Raw genomic sequence first — 19,982 nt, 5'->3', positions numbered from 1 at the left:
TAAAACTTGTAAAATAACCTTCTTCCAAACCTTTAATTGTGATCGACCCCCAAATTACTAATCATATAGATAGACACAGCTTAATGAAATGGGTCAAGATTTGAGACTACAAGCTCGTTTCCATGCTGGCAATATTCAGCTAGCTCTTGCTTTAGGATGGGGATGAGCCCTGTTGCATCTTGGTGGAATACAGTTTCCAGGTTAAAAGCTGTGATGGGACGCCCCAAAATTTCCATTTCATTTTGTTTTCTATGTCAATTGCAGCATTGTTCATCTCGTTTTGGTTAGTGTCCATTTTTACTTTGGAGGTGATGTCGTTAAGAGTGAGACCTCTGCAAATACTGCCAACTACTATTGGCAAACAAAAAAAAAAAGGTATTTTTATTTCCCTGCTCATTTTTGTTTGTTATCAGCTTCGGATATGTCACTGACGTGTCCTATCTTATTGCAAATGGTGGCCCTTCCCACATTAGAAGCACCAGGCTGCCAGTGCTTCGCTTCTACCAGGTGGGTCTGTGGTCTGGATCTTTTAAATATATAGCACTGTCTGTGCTGCTGATCAGCAGAAACACAAAACCAGCACTATCAGAAGTAATCACATGTACCTGCATAAACATTTTCCATGCCATTTTCTTGGAGGGTGGGGGGGGGGGGGGAAGAGATTTCTTTTAGGGAAACTACAGGGTTTGGTTTTGTTTTTAATGTAAGAGCTGTGAACATGTTTTTACATGTTCAAAGTTCATGAAAGGTCATGGGTCAGTAGCAATATAGAGCTAGATAATATAGTCGTGCTTTTTTTTTTTTTTTAAAGGTCCTGGAAGTGTATGAAAAGGCAAGCATGCAAAAGAAAGCAGATGTCATATCAGCAGGAGATCTTCTGGCATTTTCCTGCTACATCCCTGCCTGAGTGGCTCGTGTTCTCTGCACTTCCACTGTACCATTAATGGAAACAAATTACTCCTTTGCCTGTCTAATCACTGAAATGTCACTGCAATTTCATGCCTCCAAATGTTGTAAGTTTTATTTTGGTTGAGGTGTAAGAATTAGACTTTTTTGCCTGCAGTTCTGGAATATGGTGACATATCCATCTTAATAATGGCATATGAACTTTTCTTTTAGGAACTGGTCCAAACCTTCTTTAAACCCTGCTAAGCTAACTGCTTTTACCACATTCTCTGGCAATGAATTTCACATTTTAATTACACAGTGAGTGACGAAATATTTTTTTAATTTGTTTTAAATTTACAACCGAGTCGCTTCTTTGCGTGCCCCCTAGTCAATGTATTTTTGGAAAAGTAAACTAGCGATTTGCATCTACCCGTTCCGCTCCACTCATTATAAGGTGAGCAATAAGAGGTAGATTCAGTAAGTGGCACTCGGTGCTACTCTATAATGGCTACTCAAAGATGAGCACTCATTGGAGGATAGCACTGAGTGCCAATTTCAGCGCTCAAATTTGGGTGTCAGGACTTATGTCTGCTGAAACCTGGTGTAATTCCCTCATCTCTGGTGTTGTATAACACTGCATGCAAATTATAAGAACACCCCTCACCCACCCATGCACCTTCCATGGCCACGCCCCTTTTTGGGTTGCGAGCGATGGGATTTGAGCGCTTTTCAGCTTGGAGAAGAGACAGCTGAGGGGAGACATGAAAGAGGTATATAAAATAATGAGTGGCGTGGAACAGGTGGATGTGAAGCGTCTGTTCACGCTTTCCAAAAATACTAGGACTAGGGGGCATGCAATTAAACTACAGTGTAGTAAATTTAAAACAAATCGGAGAAACATTTTCTTCACCCAACACGTAATTAAACTCTAGAATTCGTTGCTGGAGAATGTAGTGAAGGCGGTTAGCTTGGCAGAGTTTAAAAAGGGGTTGGACGGTTTCCTAAAGGACAAGTCCATAAACCGCTACTAAATGGACTTGGGAAAAATCCACAATTCCAGGAATAACATGTATAGAATGTTTGTACGTTTGGGAAGCTTGCCAGGTGCCCTTGGCCTGGATTGGCCGCTATCGTGGACAGGATGCTGGGCTCGATGGACCCTTGGTCTTTTCCCAGTGTGGCATTACTTATGTACTTATGTCCTCTACTTGGCTCACTTTTATTACATAGAGCAGTGATTTAACCTATTGTGATGTCATAGTGGCTCATTCCACCAATAAGAGCCAACCTCATTAGTGATGTCACAATGGCTTGATTGTATAGAATGTTTGTACGTTTGGGAAGCTCGCCAGGTGCCCTTGGCCTGGATTGGCCGCTGTCGTGGACAGGATGCTGGGCTCGATGGACCCTTGGTCTTTTCCCAGTGTGGCATTACTTATGTACTTATGTCCTCTACTTGGCTCACTTTTATTACATAGAGCAGTGATTTAACCTATTGTGATGTCATAGTGGCTCATTCCACCAATAAGAGCCAACCTCATTAGTGATGTCACAATGGCTTGATTGTATAGAATGTTTGTACGTTTGGGAAGCTCGCCAGGTGCCCTTGGCCTGGATTGGCCGCTGTCGTGGACAGGATGCTGGGCTCGATGGACCCTTGGTCTTTTCCCAGTGTGGCATTACTTATGTACTTATGTCCTCTACTTGGCTCACTTTTATTACATAGAGCAGTGATTTAACCTATTGTGATGTCATAGTGGCTCATTCCACCAATAAGAGCCAACCTCATTAGTGATGTCACAATGGCTTGATTGTATAGAATGTTTGTACGTTTGGGAAGCTCGCCAGGTGCCCTTGGCCTGGATTGGCCGCTGTCATGGACAGGATGCTGGGCTCGATGGACCCTTGGTCTTTTCCCAGTGTGGCATTACTTATGTACTTATGTCCTCTACTTGGCTCACTTTTATTACATAGAGCAGTGATTTAACCTATTGTGATGTCATAGTGGCTCATTCCACCAATAAGAGCCAACCTCATTAGTGATGTCACAATGGCTTGATTGTATAGAATGTTTGTACGTTTGGGAAGCTCGCCAGGTGCCCTTGGCCTGGATTGGCCGCTGTCGTGGACAGGATGCTGGGCTCGATGGACCCTTGGTCTTTTCCCAGTGTGGCATTACTTATGTACTTATGTCCTCTACTTGGCTCACTTTTATTACATAGAGCAGTGATTTAACCTATTGTGATGTCATAGTGGCTCATTCCACCAATAAGAGCCAACCTCATTAGTGATGTCACAATGGCTTGATTGTATAGAATGTTTGTACGTTTGGGAAGCTCGCCAGGTGCCCTTGGCCTGGATTGGCCGCTGTCGTGGACAGGATGCTGGGCTCGATGGACCCTTGGTCTTTTCCCAGTGTGGCATTACTTATGTACTTATGTCCTCTACTTGGCTCACTTTTATTACATAGAGCAGTGATTTAACCTATTGTGATGTCATAGTGGCTCATTCCACCAATAAGAGCCAACCTCATTAGTGATGTCACAATGGCTTGATTGTATAGAATGTTTGTACGTTTGGGAAGCTCGCCAGGTGCCCTTGGCCTGGATTGGCCGCTGTCATGGACAGGATGCTGGGCTCGATGGACCCTTGGTCTTTTCCCAGTGTGGCATTACTTATGTACTTATGTCCTCTACTTGGCTCACTTTTATTACATAGAGCAGTGATTTAACCTATTGTGATGTCATAGTGGCTCATTCCACCAATAAGAGCCAACCTCATTAGTGATGTCACAATGGCTTGATTGTATAGAATGTTTGTACGTTTGGGAAGCTCGCCAGGTGCCCTTGGCCTGGATTGGCCGCTGTCATGGACAGGATGCTGGGCTCGATGGACCCTTGGTCTTTTCCCAGTGTGGCATTACTTATGTACTTATGTCCTCTACTTGGCTCACTTTTATTACATAGAGCAGTGATTTAACCTATTGTGATGTCATAGTGGCTCATTCCACCAATAAGAGCCAACCTCATTAGTGATGTCACAATGGCTTGATTGTATAGAATGTTTGTACGTTTGGGAAGCTCGCCAGGTGCCCTTGGCCTGGATTGGCCGCTGTCATGGACAGGATGCTGGGCTCGATGGACCCTTGGTCTTTTCCCAGTGTGGCATTACTTATGTACTTATGTCCTCTACTTGGCTCACTTTTATTACATAGAGCAGTGATTTAACCTATTGTGATGTCATAGTGGCTCATTCCACCAATAAGAGCCAACCTCATTAGTGATGTCACAATGGCTTGATTGTATAGAATGTTTGTACGTTTGGGAAGCTTGCCAGGTGCCCTTGGCCTGGATTGGCCGCTGTCGTGGACAGGATGCTGGGCTCGATGGACCCTTGGTCTTTTCCCAGTGTGGCATTACTTATGTACTTATGTCCTCTACTTGGCTCACTTTTATTACATAGAGCAGTGATTTAACCTATTGTGATGTCATAGTGGCTCATTCCACCAATAAGAGCCAACCTCATTAGTGATGTCACAATGGCTTGATTGTATAGAATGTTTGTACGTTTGGGAAGCTTGCCAGGTGCCCTTGGCCTGGATTGGCTGCTGTCGTGGACAGGATGCTGGGCTCGATGGACCTTTGGTCTTTTCCCAGTGTGGCATTACTTATGTACTATGTACTTATTTTTATAGAAAAATGTGTGACAAGATGGGCACGCAAATTCAAATTTATGCCAATGAGTGCCAATTAGCACTCGATTAATGGTACTAATTGGCTCAGTGGTCAATTTAGATGGGTGCAAAACTTGGATTACTACTACTACTACTTAACATTTCTAAAGCGCTACTAGGGTTACGCAGCGCTGTACAATTTAACATGGAAGGACAGTCCCTGCTCAAGGAGCTTACAATCTAAGAGACAAATGTACAGTCAATCTGATTGGTCAGGCAGATTGGGGCAGTCTACTCCCAAATATCAGCATCAAATCCAGGAGTAAATGCTTAAATCAACAAATAAATTAGCAGCTCTGATCTTTGGGAGCAGTAAATAGGGTTGATATATAGGCTGGGTGTGATGAATATTAAGGAGATAAATTTGCATATTTTCCTTATTTACCTAGGAAGCCAGGTCTGTTTGCAGGCCTCTTGGGGTTTCGGTTGGTCATCCTTCCATTGTCAGATGCCGTTCCATGATCTGGCAACCAACTCATAGGTACGCAAAGCCCTTTTATAAGAACTTTAAAAATTCACGTTAAAAGATCAAAGCATTGCCTTGCATTTCATGCTGTACATATTCTGTACCCCACAGTGGTTGCATTCGAGAGAATGTTCAAACAGGAATGAAAAAGAAAGACTTTTTATCTTTGTCTCACACATTAGGGGTTTAGAGATGACAAATGAGTTCACAGGCATCATTTTTGATAATGTGTTCTAATGTTTGTTTTAATTAATCATTTCTATTTCAATGCATTCCAATGTTTAATTAAGTTTTACTTGCAAGAATGTGTACAGATTTGGCAAACCAACACAGACATTTTCCCCAAAAGTTGTCATCTAGGCCTAGCCAGCCTGGTTTACAGCAATGAAGATATACAAGATAGATTTGCATACAAAGGGTCTGCAATTTATATTAGTTTATGCCACGCATATTAATTTTGGTAATCCTGAGACTCTGACCAGCTTGGTCCCCCCTATGAGAGGGTTGAGAAACACTGATCTAGGGTCCAGTTCATCAGGGCCGCCGAGAGGGGGGGACAGGGGGGACAAAAGTCACGGGGCTCGGGCCTCCAGGGGGGCCCGGCGCCGGCTGGCCCGCCCTCTGTCGCCGCCTGGCCCGCCCTCCGTCACTCCCAGAACTAACCTTAAGCCTCCTTTCACTTTGCAGCAAGCAGCAGGTCAGGCCACTCCTTCCTTCCATGTCCCGCCCTCGCCTGACATAACGTCCATGAGGGCGGGGCATGGAAGGAAGGAGGAGAGGTCTGCCCTGCCGCTGCTTGCTGCGAAGTGAAAGGAGGCTTAAGGTTAGTTCCGGGGGCCCGGCGACCTCGGGTGGGTGGGTGGCAGGAGGGGGGGCCCGGCGATCTCGGATGGGCAGGGCCCAGCGATCTCGGGTGGGGGGGGCCCGGGGGCGGCCTTGTCCCGGGCCCGGCTCCGGCTCTCGGCAGCCCTGCAGTTCATCAAAGCTTTTTTCTCACTGGGGAGCAAATAGAGACATTCGGAAACAGATTTAGCATTGTACCACATAAGCATCCCCATGCTGGGACAGACCAAGGGTCCATCGAGCCCAGCACCCTGTCACCGACATCGGCCAAAAGAACAAGCAAATTGTCCTGCCCATCCTTGAAATACTGTATTCCCTCGTCCATTCAATAACATTCTATGGCTTTTTCCTCCAGGAAGCCGTCCAACCCTTTTTTGAAGTCCGCTAAGTTAACCTCCTTAACCACCTTTTCCGGCAGCGAATTCCAGAGTTTAACTATGCATTGAGTGAAGAAATATTTCCTCCTATTCGTTTTAAATTTACCACACTGCAGCTTCATTGCATGCCCCCTTGTCCTAGTATTTTTGGAAAGCGTAAACAGACACTCCACATCGACCCGTTCCATTCCACTCATCATCTTATAGACCTCTATCATATCTCCCCTCAGCCGCCTTTTCTCCAAGCTGAAGAGCCCCAGCCTCTTCAGCCTATCCCGATAGGGAAGCCGTCCCATCCCCCGTATCATCTTTGTCGCCCTTCTCTGCACCTTTTCCCTAGACACCATCAGTACTGGGCCCATCCTGGACTGCTGAGGTCACCCACATCCCATCAATGCCATCACCACCCCAGCCCTTCACTCCTTCTCCCCTTCTGAAGTCCTTCCTTCTCTTGCAGACCTTGCAACTTCCAGTAGCTCTGGAACAGTGCTTCCCAGTGACTTAGAATAGGATATTTTATGATAGCAGAAGGTTGCTATAGGCCTAATGATCATCAAGGCTGGTTTAATCCAAACATTAAGCTGACTAAGTGGTCGCCTAAGGTCACAGCTTGTGGGTGGAGGGGGATAAGGGGTGAAGAGCAAAGAGTAATGTCTCCTTGAAAAATAAGTGGGCTACTGAAGGACTTACAATCTGTTGGGGCAATGAGGAATACCAGGCAAACATCCATTGCCTTTTGTGTGTCTTAATTTGTCAATTGTTCTCGAAATCAGCTGAAATATATCACAATAAGGCCACTTTTGTTTTAAAGGCTGTAAACAACGAGGTCCCCCTCTGTTCTGTGTGCTAGTCTCAAGTTATATAAACCAGCACGAAGTCTCCAGTCGATGGATCAACATTTACTTGAAATTCCCAGTTTTTGGACAGTTAGTCGCCTTGGGCTCCAGTCGTCCACTTTTCAAGTCATTGGTCTAAAATTATGGAATTCACTACCTTTGGACTTGTACAAAATTGGTCCACTTATGTCATTTTGGAAACAATTTATTTGTTCCAAAAAGCCAACTTCTGATAGTTCATTTACTTTAGCGCAGAAGGATTTTATGTGATCTTGGTTGCGATGTCTTGGTCAAACTCTCATGTTGTGCTGTCTTTTGTTTTATGCTGTCTGTTATTTAGTTTATTTTAATTGTAATCTGCCACCAATGAGCGGAATGTAGATTTTTAAAAAAATGAAAATGATATGCCCTGATCCTCAAAAAAGCTGTGCCCAGTCGGTGATCACTTCCATGTATTAATAGCGATATTTCCATATGTAACTGGTGATTTTATACATGTTTACACTCTTGTACGCATTTACACATACAGGACCAGATTCAGTACATGGTGCTGAAAAAAAATGCGCACTGAGCATTAGCGTTATTCTATAAAGGGTGCATAGTGCCGGGATCTGTGCCCAACTGAATCCTGATGTAAATCCTGGCACGTTAGGCGAGGATCCCCCAAATTCTGTAATAGTATGTGCACCTTTAATGAACGTCCCTGACCCACACATGTCCCTCTCATTGCTTCGCCCCCTAAAAGATTTACACGTGCCTCTTTATAGAATGTGTACACAAATCCTAATTGGCTCCAATTAACTGCAATAACTGGCTGTTCACGCCTAACTATTGCTCTTTATTGACTCGTTACTCAATTAAATTGCAAGCCCAAATCTGCTCACGCAATTGTAGGTGCCATATTTAGAATCTGAGGGACAATGGCTAAAATGAATTCTCTGTTTAGAAAGGCTCATTTTTGCCCGTGGAGATAGAACTGATGGTATGTGAGGTGATCAAGCATGAAAAACACTTTCAGAAGTGTACGCTCACAGTTGTGTGGTGATTACACACATATCATTCACGGCGAAGCCCCAGCCTACATGTCTGAGTTAATAGACTTACCACCCAGAAACGCCAAAAGATCATCCCGAACCTTCCTCAACCTCCACTTCCCCAATTGCAAGGGCTTGAAATACAAGACGCTACACGCGTCAACCTTTTCTCACATGAGCACGCAGTTTTGGAATACACTGCCGCGCAACTTAAGAACGATCCACGAGCAAGCTTCCTTCCGCAGATTATTGAAGACCCATCTTTTTGAAAAAATTTACGGAAAGAGCCAAAACACATAAAGTCCACACTCACTGTTCACTAATGCATCATACATCCACTTCTGAACTCTCATCCCCCGTAATCTCACATCACTCATACCCTTACTCACAGAAATATGCATACCATATGTCTTTATGCCTTATTATCGCCCTCTAAGCTCCTATTGTCTCCTTCCAACGTCTCAATGTTTGTGTTCCATTGTTACATTCCTTAACGACACCTCGATTGTCTCGCATAACTCTGCACAATGTAATCCATAACCAATTTGTAACAAACTGTATTTCCATCACTCATCTCATATTGTAAGCCACACTGAACCCGCAAAAAGGTGGGAAAATGTGGGATACAAATGCAATAAATAAATAAATAAATATACACACAAATGCCAAAATTCCCAATCAGGACTATGTGTGCATTTTACACACAGACAGAGTCTGGGCAAAGAATGATGGGCCTCACCTTCCAACACGGAACTTACAGAATACTGCAAATGGCGTTCGTAACTGAACACACTTCCTGTAGCTCTATGGCATGCATAAGTGCTGGTCCCTAACTTATAGGCATATGTATTTGTGGTTCCACAAGTATTCCATGAAGAAAAGTACATTCCTTTCTATGAGAGGCTGCAGCCAGGAGTCCATTTATAGAATTTACTCTCTTTACGGAAGTACAGGCATCAAAGTCAGTCACTACACAAAACAAGAGATACAGGTGACAAATATAACACAAAGGCAATACTGTGCACCACAGTGCTTCCCAAACATTGTCCTGGAGGCCAGTGGCGTACCAAGGGGGGGGGAGGGCGGTGGGGACGGTCTGCCCTGGGTGCACGCCGCTGGGGGGGGGTGCCGCGGTGCGCGCCTGCTGCGAGAGAGAGTTTGCTAACTTAGTTCGTTCGCTGCAGCTCCCTCTGCCCCGGAACAGGTTACTTCCTGTTCCGGGGCAGAGGGAGCTGCAGCAAACAAGCAAAGTTAGTAAACTTGCAGCAGGCGCGCGCTGCGGCACCTCCCCCCCCCAGCGGCATGCACCCAGGGGGGCTCTTTCGTGGGGGGTGTCTTTCACCGGGGGGGGGTCCGCGCTGCATCGGGGGGGGGGGGGGCGCTGCACCCGTGGGGCGGGGCGCCGCCCCGGGTGTCCGCCCCCCTAGGAACACCACTGCTGGAGGCATCATGGAAACATAGAAACAAAGGAAAATGAAGGCAAGTACAGGACATACGGCTTATCCAGCCTGAACATCCATGCCATCTACTCTCCCTAACTTTCCCTTCAGGATATTCGCAGTGAATATTCAAGAGAGAGAGATTTGCATATTCATTGTGGATATCCTGAAACCCTGACTGGCTGGGGTGCCTCCACGACCGGGTTTGGGCACCACTGTTGAACCTCAATAAAAGAAACACTGAGAGATATGAGATGCAAGGCGAAGGTCAAGGTAAGTTGCATCACGTAGAACCAATGCAAGCAGAAGTCCGTCTGAAGTAGAACTCCGGGGGCCTTGTATTATGGATCAGGCCATCATCACTGGTGTTAGCATCCTGGATACCTCCTGTCCTACACATAGAATAAGTAAGTGCAGGTCAAAGGCTTATATATTCCTATGTGTGTCAGATAACTGTGACCTCTGAGGCACATCTTTGGGGGGCTATGACTGACTCTAGAGGCAGACGTTGGGAAAAGTGCCGACAATAGCAGCAGCCTTTCAAAATGAATGGTATTTGCAATCCAAGCTTGAAATGATTGCTCCACTATTGCAGATCACCTGCATGTTGAAAATAAAAGGCCTTTCTGTTCCAGTGTATTACCTCACTCATACGAGTCATTTCACGGAACTCAATCAGCAGCACATCCTACAGAAGAAGCACTAAACAGGGTTGTGGCTGAGAAAGGCCTTCAGAAACTGATGGACCCAACTTGAGAGGGCTGACTGGATGAAGCCTACTTTGATCCTCAGGGTAGACTGGAAGCTGCCTATGGCCAAAAAGCCAGGCTTGAAGTGAGCTTCAGATGGACTGACGTAGCCTGCCCCTGCTACGTGGCTAACTGCAGAGGTGGAGAATAGTCTGATTGTTGAAGTACTACTACTACTACTACTATTTAGCATTTCTATAGCGCTACAAGGCGTACGCAGCGCTGCACAAACATAGAAGAAAGACAGTCCCTGCTCAAAGAGCTTACAATCTAATAAACAAAAAATAAAGTAAGCAAATCAAATCAATTAATTTGTACAGGAAGGAGGAGAGGAGGGTAGGTGGAGGCGAGTGGTTACAAGTGGTTACGAGTCGAAAGCAATGTTAAATAAGTGGGCTTTCAGTCTAGATTTAAAGGTGGCCAAGGAAGGGGCAAGACGTAGGGGCTCAGGAAGTTTATTCCAGGCGTAGGGTGCAGCAAGACAGAAGGCGCGAAGTCTGGAGTTGGCAGTAGTGGAGAAGGGAACAGATAAGAAGGATTTATCCATGGAGCGGAGTGCACGGGAAGCAGAGCCTCTATATACAAAAATCTCCTTGGATAAGTCTGGAAACTGGGTCCTGCGCTTGTAAATCCTGTGAAAAGGATTCTTCCTTCTAGCCATCTTCTATGATCTCTATCTTGAGCACAAATGCTTGGATAAACCAACTATTTAAGGCACTCGCTGGGAACCAAGACTCCACCATCAGTACATCCAGGCTCAATCATGATTTCTACTGCCACGAACAAAGAGACAGATAAAAATCTTGCAGAGCTACAGAATGACCCAGCCAAACCAACAAGACAGACAGACAAACACAGAGCAGGAGAAGGAAGAGAAACGGGGATTGGGGAAACACAATCACAGAGACACAACCACCAGAAAATGCTCAAACCAGCAGACAAACAGAGAAAGGCAGAGCGGGACCAGGCAAGAGAAAAGTGTGGAGGGGGAGGGGAGGAGGAGAGAGAAAGAGGAAAATGTATGTGTGTGTGTGTGTGTGTGGGGGGGGGGGGAGTAGGAATGGCTTTAAAGGACAGAAAAGGGTAAAGGGAGAAATGGAAACAAGGGGAAGAGAGAGAGATGATCAGGGAGCACCAACTCAAGCGAATCTCCTCCAAAAAACACCTCACTAAGCAACAGGTCAATAGCAAGAAGAAGAAGAAGAAAACATGCACCGGGGGCGGGGGGGGGGGGGGGGGGGGGCGATTGTGCATGATTTACAGCAGGTGTAAATGCCAATGTTTTAATCTGGCACCTTGAACATTAACGAAACAACCTGAACACGCCCCCTCGGAGACATCCTGCTCTTTTTCTGCCTAAGTAGTGTTAGTTCTAACATAGTAGATGACGGCAGAAAAAGACCTGCACGGTCCATCCAGTCTGCCCAAGAAATGTGCCACATTTTTGTGTATACCTTACCTTGATTTGTACCTGTCTTTTTCAGGGCACAGATTGTATAATTCTGCCCAGCACTATCCCCGCCTCACAACCACCAGCCCCGCCTCCCACCACCGGTTCTGGCACAGACCGTATAAGTCTGCCCGGCACTATCCCCGCCTCCCAACCACCAGCCCCGCCTCCCACCACCGGTTCTGGCACAGACCGTATAAGTCTGCCCGGCACTATCCCCCCTCCCAACCACCAGCCCCGCCTCCCACTACCGGCTCTGTTATCCAATCTCGGCTAAGCTCCTGAGGATCCATTTCTTCTGAACAGGATTCCTTTATGTTTATCCCACGCATGTTTGAATTCCGTTACCGTTTTCGTTTCTACCACCTCCCGCGGGAGGGCATTCCAAGCATCCACCACTCTCTCCGTGAAAAAATACTTGCTGACATTTTTCTTGAGTCTGCCCCCCTTCAATCTCATTTCATGCTGTTAGTTCTAAAATCCTGCTGATTTACATATGCAAGTCTTCTCCTTAACATATGCAAATGACATGCGACTCTTGTGACATTGCCTTCTTTAACTGTCACAACTATTCCGAAATGCAGATGCAGTCTGCTGATGGAATAAAAAAATCCGTATGCTCTCTTTCCACATTTACCTTTCCGTGCTTTTTAATGCTCGCCTGTATTATGTAGGGCACATATTTTTTCTTCTTCACAAAATGTCAAAATTTGAAACATTGATTTATGAATGGCATGCAAAGTTGGAAGTTCATAAAACTGCCTCACCATCTGCTTCTCTCCATTTCAGCTCACACTGTGTTCCCTGCCGTATGGACATTTCAGGCCATTCTTCCCTGGGCTCCTCTCGTTCCAGAAAATCTAAACCAATAAACTCAACAATAGCTTCGGTAACAATTAAGCAAATCATCTACATAGTAACATAGCAAAATAACCCCGATAACGTCTCTTTACAGGTCGTGAGAGTGCAGCAATGACCCTTACTAATGGTACCACGAGAACAACACTTGGGAGTAATCGTGAACATTTTCACCAATGTTTTCTTGGAAGTGCAGGACAGTCAGGCCCTGTGGTTTTGGGGCTGAACCCCTTGCTCAGTGCCTGTACAGTGCTCTGTCCGTTGGCCCATGAGGAACAATAATTGCACAGGTTGTTCTTTCTGAACCGTAATTGTTGCGCCATGACTTGAAAGCAGAAAACACTTCGGGTGGAAAAAAGTATAAAACCCCAATATGATATATAAGAGAATCAATATCTTTGTACTTACCTCTAGGTGCAAGACAGCATAATGTCTTTTTGAAACACCAGGGAATGCCCTTAATTAAATTTCAACAAAAAAGCCTTCATCAGGGGTCGATCAGTAGTTGCACAAAATATACTGATAGACAGTGGAGCTCATAAAATCTTGTCTCTGAGTAAAAAGAAGGCTTTTTTAAAAGCCGAAACACGGACCGTGTAGGGTCCCTAATAAAGTTTTCCTGGAGCATCTTACCCCCTGTCTCGGATTGATCTCTTGAAGTTGTGTTTTTCCACTTTTTTCTTCTTTTTTGTTGTACTTTTTGTGGAATTTTCGAACCCCTTTTGTGCCTGCGCTTAATTAAATTTCTTCTGAGAAACAGGTTCACCAGGTCTTATCATCACACAGGCAACATCCTATGGAACAACATGGAAGCGCATTTCAAAAGATTCTGAGCTTCAGAAACTTTCTGCTGAGGTCTCCATCAGGGGGTTCTTTCATTTCTCTGTGCCCTGAGTAGTATCTTGCTGTGGACAAAGTTGTCCTTCAAAGCTGGTTAATAGCACCGATTAGAGCTGTAACGCACCAGCTTTAGCTTAAGCTACCATTGCCAAAACAAGGACCCCCCCCCCCCCCCCCCCCCCCGATGCGGAAAAATTGCATTAGATCCATGCAGCAATGGCTGACACAGTTTCTAATGCAAATGTAGCCCAATTATAGTTTGCTGATGCAGTAAACAAATGACATGCAAATAAGACCTGCACAAAAATCGGCTGCTATTCAGAGAGACCACACCGGATGCATGTCCTGGAATGCTGCCTTTGCAATGCTGATATTTCTGTGCAGAATAGCGTCCCAGCGCATGCATACAATGTGCTAAATAATAATTTTCTTCAGCTCACACTTGTTTATAGAACCATCACCTCCTCTGTTCTGTATTTTTTTTTTTTTACCCATGCTCTTCATGGAAGCCATGAAAAAGTTGGCGGGTCCCATATTTTGAAAGGAAAAGAAGAGCAGCCATTAAATCCTCAAAGAAGCTCCTGCAGAATAATGAGCTAACCCTCCTATGCCTCCTCAGACCTGGCGTTCAAGGTCCTGTATTATACTCAGCCTTAAAGACTTCTCTTAATTGGGGTGGAATAGCTAATAGACTTATTAACATTGATTTTAATGCGCTGTGTGCTGGTGTCTCATGCAAGGGTATGCACAAGGTTAAACCCTTTTCTGCATCGTGCGACTCTACGGTCAGTGCAAGCTTTCTCCGTCAGCCCCACTGTGCTCTATGTTCTGCACTTTTGCCCTTGGCTTCTTTCTGAATAGTCTCACAGAGGGTAATTTTACAAGGGGGCTCTTAATTTAAGAGGGCAAGTAGATGCCCCATAGGTGCCGTTTTATAATGGCACATAGGTGGTATGTGCCTTTATAAGATATTAGCATATATGGCAGAAATCACACCTACATAGCTGGCATGAACATTTACGCTCGTGTGAGACCAGGTGTAAGTGTCCACGCTGAGATCATTTAAGGACGTCCACTTTTCTTCAAGAATGTACACTATACACACAAGGGACACACTCTTCTTAAAGAATATGCGTTCTTCCCCATAATGTCTGTGTGATGGTTCGTGCGTGCACGAAATTTCAGGGAAAGAGTGCAAACTCTTTAAGAAGAGTGCACCTGTGACAGAACAGTGTGTTTTAAACCTGTAAAATTGCCTTTATTAATTCTTGAAGTACATTTTTCTAGTTTGGCCAGCAGGTGGTACATGTTTTATGTTAAAGCTGTTATAGAAAAGTGCATGCCCTCTTTTAGTTTCACTTATTGAAGAAGTGAATCTACAGTACTGTGAGCAGTATACTTTTAAAACTTGTTGACTGGGCTCTGATCGGCCTGGAGTTTGAAATTACCCAGAAGTGGTTGCTGGCTGTTGCTTTAGTCTTAACTTGGGAGAAAAAAAATAGAGACAGATCTCTTTGCTGAGGCTTGGTGAATTATATGTCCTGATCTCCCCATGTACTTTCTAGGAAGTATGACAATGTTTACTTAGTACCTCTGGGCCAGTCTCTCACTCTCAAATTATCTCCAGTGATTTCTAGGCTACTGGAGGTCACATTCCCAGTGGTCCCACAGTTCCAAGAAAGCACTTACAGTCCCAACACACAAACCACAAGGATTATTTATCAGTCCAGACGGGCAGAGTCAACAAACTGAAAATCGTTTATTGTCTTAAAAATTGAACAGTGAAACAGAAAAAGTGCAATCAGCAAACAATAACAGGTAACTGAAATATGGATCAATTATAAAACTATCTAAATGTACTTGCGGAGATCAGGAAATACACTGCTCACAGATTATCAAATATAACTGATCACAGGGCCTCAGGAAAGATATCAGTCTCTCTCTTCTCCCGGGCTAAGACTGGGCAAAAAGCCAGTAAAATCCAAATGAAAAATGAGCTCCTGGGCTAATCAGAGCCCAGAACAGCAATCTTTGAAAGTATGCTGCAGACTGCCTTCACAAAAGGCTTAAACAAAGAAAACAGCTTTGGTTCTGCAGCAGCTTTGAAACATAAACATGCATCACCTTCTGGCCAAACTAGAGAAATACACTTCAGGAAATAATTAAGGCAGTTTTACAGGGTTAAAGCACACTGTTCCGTCACATCCCATTTTATGCAATGAGATCTAGTTACTAATAACTGGGGTTAACAGTAAAATAACCAGCATTAACGGTAACCCACGTTGTTAGCTTCCCACCTTAATTAAAGAAAAAAAGAAATGTATCTAGAAATTGAAGTCACTACTATATGTAATAAAAGTGAGCCCAGTATAGGACATCAAGCCATTGTGACATCACTGATGAGGCTGGCTCTTATTGGTGGAATGAAGCATTATGACATCACAATCTCAGCTCTGGTTATCAGAGACTGAAACTCTTCATACTACGGGGGGAAGTTATCAACATGGGCTACCGTTGATGGGTTATTTTATCATTACTCATACTATTTTAGCACAGGTCCTACTTTATGCAATGAGACTTTGTTACTAATAACTAGGGTTAACAGTAAATAACATCTTAACAGTAGCCCACATTGATAACTTTCCACCTTAATTAAAGAAAAAATAATGTCTCTAGATATCAAAATCACTGCTATCCTATATAATAATTTGTACCTCCAACGTTCTCTGGCTGGCTGTCTGGGTTCATAACATCTCCTGACTGCTCCGCTTAGCTGAAATTGGGTGGCGGAGCAGTTGAGGGGAAGAGGGGGTGGTGGTTGGGAGGCGAGGATAGGGGTGGGCAGACTTATACGGTCTGTACCAGAGCCGGTGATGGGAGGCGGGACTGGTGGCTGGGAGGCGGGAAATACTGCTGGGCAGACTTATATGGTCTGTGCCCTGAAAAGGACAGGTACAAATTCAAGGTAAGGTATACACATATGAGTTTGTCATGGGCAGACTGGATGGACCATGCAGGTCTTTATCTGCCGTCATCTACTATGTTACTATGTTACTATGACGTTAGCAAGCCTCCAGTGTTCCCTTCTCTCTCACTGTCCCGCCCTCGCATAAAGATGTAATGACGTCAGAGGAGGGCGGAACAGTGAGAGGGAAGGGAACGCTGGAGGTGAGCTGACGTCAGGATGTTACAAACGGAACGGAAGCCAGCCAGCCAGAGAACATTCAGGTACAAATCACTGGACATGGAGGGGAGGAGATAATCACGGGACATCTAGGGGAGGGGAGAGGAGGGCAGGGCAGAGGAGAATCAATGGACATGGATGGGATGGGAAGAGAGGAGAGGAGAGAATCACGGGACACAGATGGAAGGGCAGGGAAGCGGAGAATCGCTGGACATGGAGGGCAGGGCAGGGGGAGAGAGAAAAAAACGCTTACACAAGAGCCTTCCTAGGGCCCGTTTCATTGTTGACAAAACAGGCTTGGTTCCACTGGTATGTAATAAAAGTGAGTCCAGTATAGGACAATCAAGCCATTGTGACATCACTGGTGAAGTTGGCTCTTAGGTATTGGTGGAATGAGGCATTATGACATCACAATATCAGAAGTGAGCCAAGTATAGAGCAATCAAGCCATTGTGACATCACTGATGGTCGGCTCTTAGGTATTGGTGGAATGAGGCTTTATGACATCACAATATCAGCTCTGGTTTCCAGAGACTGAAGCTCTTTACACTAAGGGAGGGAAGTTATCAATGTAGACTACGGTTAAGACATGCTATTTTACCACTAACTTATGCTGTTTTAGTACAGGTCCCATTTTATGCAATGAGACCTAGTTACTAATAACTGGGGTTAACAGTAAAATAACACATCTTAACGGTAACTCAAATTGATAATGTCCCCCCTTAATCAGGTAGTGCTGCTGAATATTTGACCTACTTGGCCATTCCCCTAACCAGCTAGGAGTGGTTGAGACAGAATTTGGGCAGACCTTCTACTTAGCTGGTTAGTGGCAATATTCAGTGGATAAAGTTAGCACAGCAGAAAGGTTATCCTAAATTTATTCACTGAGTTAACTGGATTCCGGTTTGAATAAATCAGCTGGAGCCTGGTTAACTTCTGACTTGTCGCACTAACCTGATTATTCAATGCCAGAGGCTGGGCCCATAGTTTCACTTCTTCCCCTCATCTACATTACAAAATGATTCCCTAAGGCCTCCACACAAGGGAAACCAGGAAACATAGCAGGGTCTTCTTAGTAGAGATATGAGCACCCCAGATTTCACAGTTGGTCGCATAGAAACTCAAGACTCCTATGTCCTTGTTGGAAGGTCAGAGAGCTATTAACAGTTCTTCCTCCCGTAAAAGTTCTAGCCCAGATGTATACAAATGTGCCTGGTATTGAATTACTTTCTCACTTGTGCTGCTTCTCCCTGAAATTTGACTTGTGTCTCCTTTATATTTATTCATAGAACAGTAGCAATGACTCAGATGTGAACTCAAACTGTATTACAGCATTGATTAACACTGATGCTAAGATATTGTCAAGGTTTTGCCACAAAGGATGGAGGATATTACTCCTGTTATTGTTAATCAAGACCAATCAGAGTTTATTAAGGGCAGACTCTCTGTTAATAATACATGCAGATTACTTAACCTCATACATATTGCAAATAAAGGCAATAGCTCAAGGGCAGGCATTATCAGTAGACGCCAAGAAGAAATTTGACAGGGTTCAGAAACTTTTTTCGCAGTTGCTTCTTACTGTAGAGTTTCCAGCAGAGTCCCCTGCTCAGGTATAAACTAGGGATGGGCTGTTATTTGCAAAGATATATCTCATGTCATTATTTTTATTTTTTTATTTCTTACATTTGTATCCCACGTTTTCCCACCTATTTGCAGGCTCAATGTAGCTTACATAGTACCGTAGAGGCGTTCGTCATCTCCGGTAGAGAAACAAATACAAAGAGTTCAGGACAAATATATTCCACGTATTAGAAAAAAGGGAAAAAAGACTAAACGTCAGCCGGCGTGGCTAAACAGTAAGATAAAGGAAATCATTAGAGCCAAAAAACAATCCTTCAGAAAGTGGAGAAGAGAACCAACTGAAAGTAACAGGATAGATCATAAGGAATGCCAAGCCAAATGCAAAGCGGAGATAAGGAGGGCAAAAAAGGACTTTGAGAAGAAATTAGCGTTGGAAGCAAAAATACATAGTAAAAATTTTTTTAGATACATTAAAAGCAGGAAACCGGCCAAAGAGTCGGTTGGGCCGCTGGACAAAAATGGTGTTAAAGGGGCGATCAAGGAGGACAAAGCCGTAGCGGAGAAATTAAATGAATTCTTTGCTTCGGTCTTCACCGAGGAGGATTTGGGGGGGACACCGGTGCCGGAAAGAATATTTGAAGCGGGGGAGTCGGAGAAACTAAACAAATTCTCTGTAACCTTGGAGGATGTAATGGGTCAGTTCAGCAAGCTGAAGAGTAGTAAATCACCGGGACCTGATGGTATTCATCCCAGAGTATTAATAGAACTAAAAAATGAACTTGCGGAGCTACTGTTAGAAATATGCAATCTGTCCCTAAAATCGAGTGTAGTACCGGAAGACTGGAGGGTAGCCAATGTTACTCCGATTTTTAAGAAGGGTTCCAGAGGAGATCCGGGAAATTATAGACCGGTGAGTCTGACGTCGGTGCCGGGCAAGATGGTGGAGGCTATTATTAAGAATAAAATTGCAGAGCATATACAAAAACATGGACTGATGAGACAAAGTCAGCACGGATTTAGTGAAGGGAAGTCTTGCCTCACCAATCTAATGCATTTTTTTGAGGGGGTAAGCAAACATGTGGACAATGGGGAGCCGGTTGATATTGTATATCTGGATTTTCAGAAGGCGTTTGACAAAGTGCCGCACGAAAGACTCCTGAAGAAATTGCAGAGTCATGGAATCGGAGGTAGGGTATTATTATGGATTAAGAACTGGTTGAAAGATAGGAAGCAGAGAGTAGGATTGCGTGGCCAGTATTCTCAGTGGAGGAGGGTAGTTAGTGGGGTCCCGCAGGGGTCTGTGCTGGGTCCGTTGCTTTTTAATGTATTTATAAATGACCTAGAGATGGGAATAACTAGTGAGGTAATTAAATTCGCCAATGACACAAAATTATTCAGGGTCGTCAAGTCGCAGGAGGAATGTGAACGATTACAGGAGGACCTTGCGAGACTGGGAGAATGGGCGTGCAAGTGGCAGATGAAGTTCAATGTTGACAAGTGCAAAGTGATGCATGTGGGTAAGAGGAACCCGAATTATAGCTACGTCTTGCAAGGTTCCGCGTTAGGAGTTACGGATCAAGAAAGGGATCTGGGTGTCGTCGTCGATGATACGCTGAAACCTTCTGCTCAGTGTGCTGCTGCGGCTAGGAAAGCGAATAGAATGTTGGGTGTTATTAGGAAGGGTATGGAGTCCAGGTGTGC

Source organism: Microcaecilia unicolor, chromosome 8 (assembly GCF_901765095.1).
Source record: "Microcaecilia unicolor chromosome 8, aMicUni1.1, whole genome shotgun sequence".
Taxonomy (NCBI): Eukaryota; Metazoa; Chordata; class Amphibia; order Gymnophiona; family Siphonopidae; genus Microcaecilia; species Microcaecilia unicolor.
The sequence above is the reverse complement of the archived record's forward strand: the minus strand, read 5'-3'. Positions refer to the sequence as shown.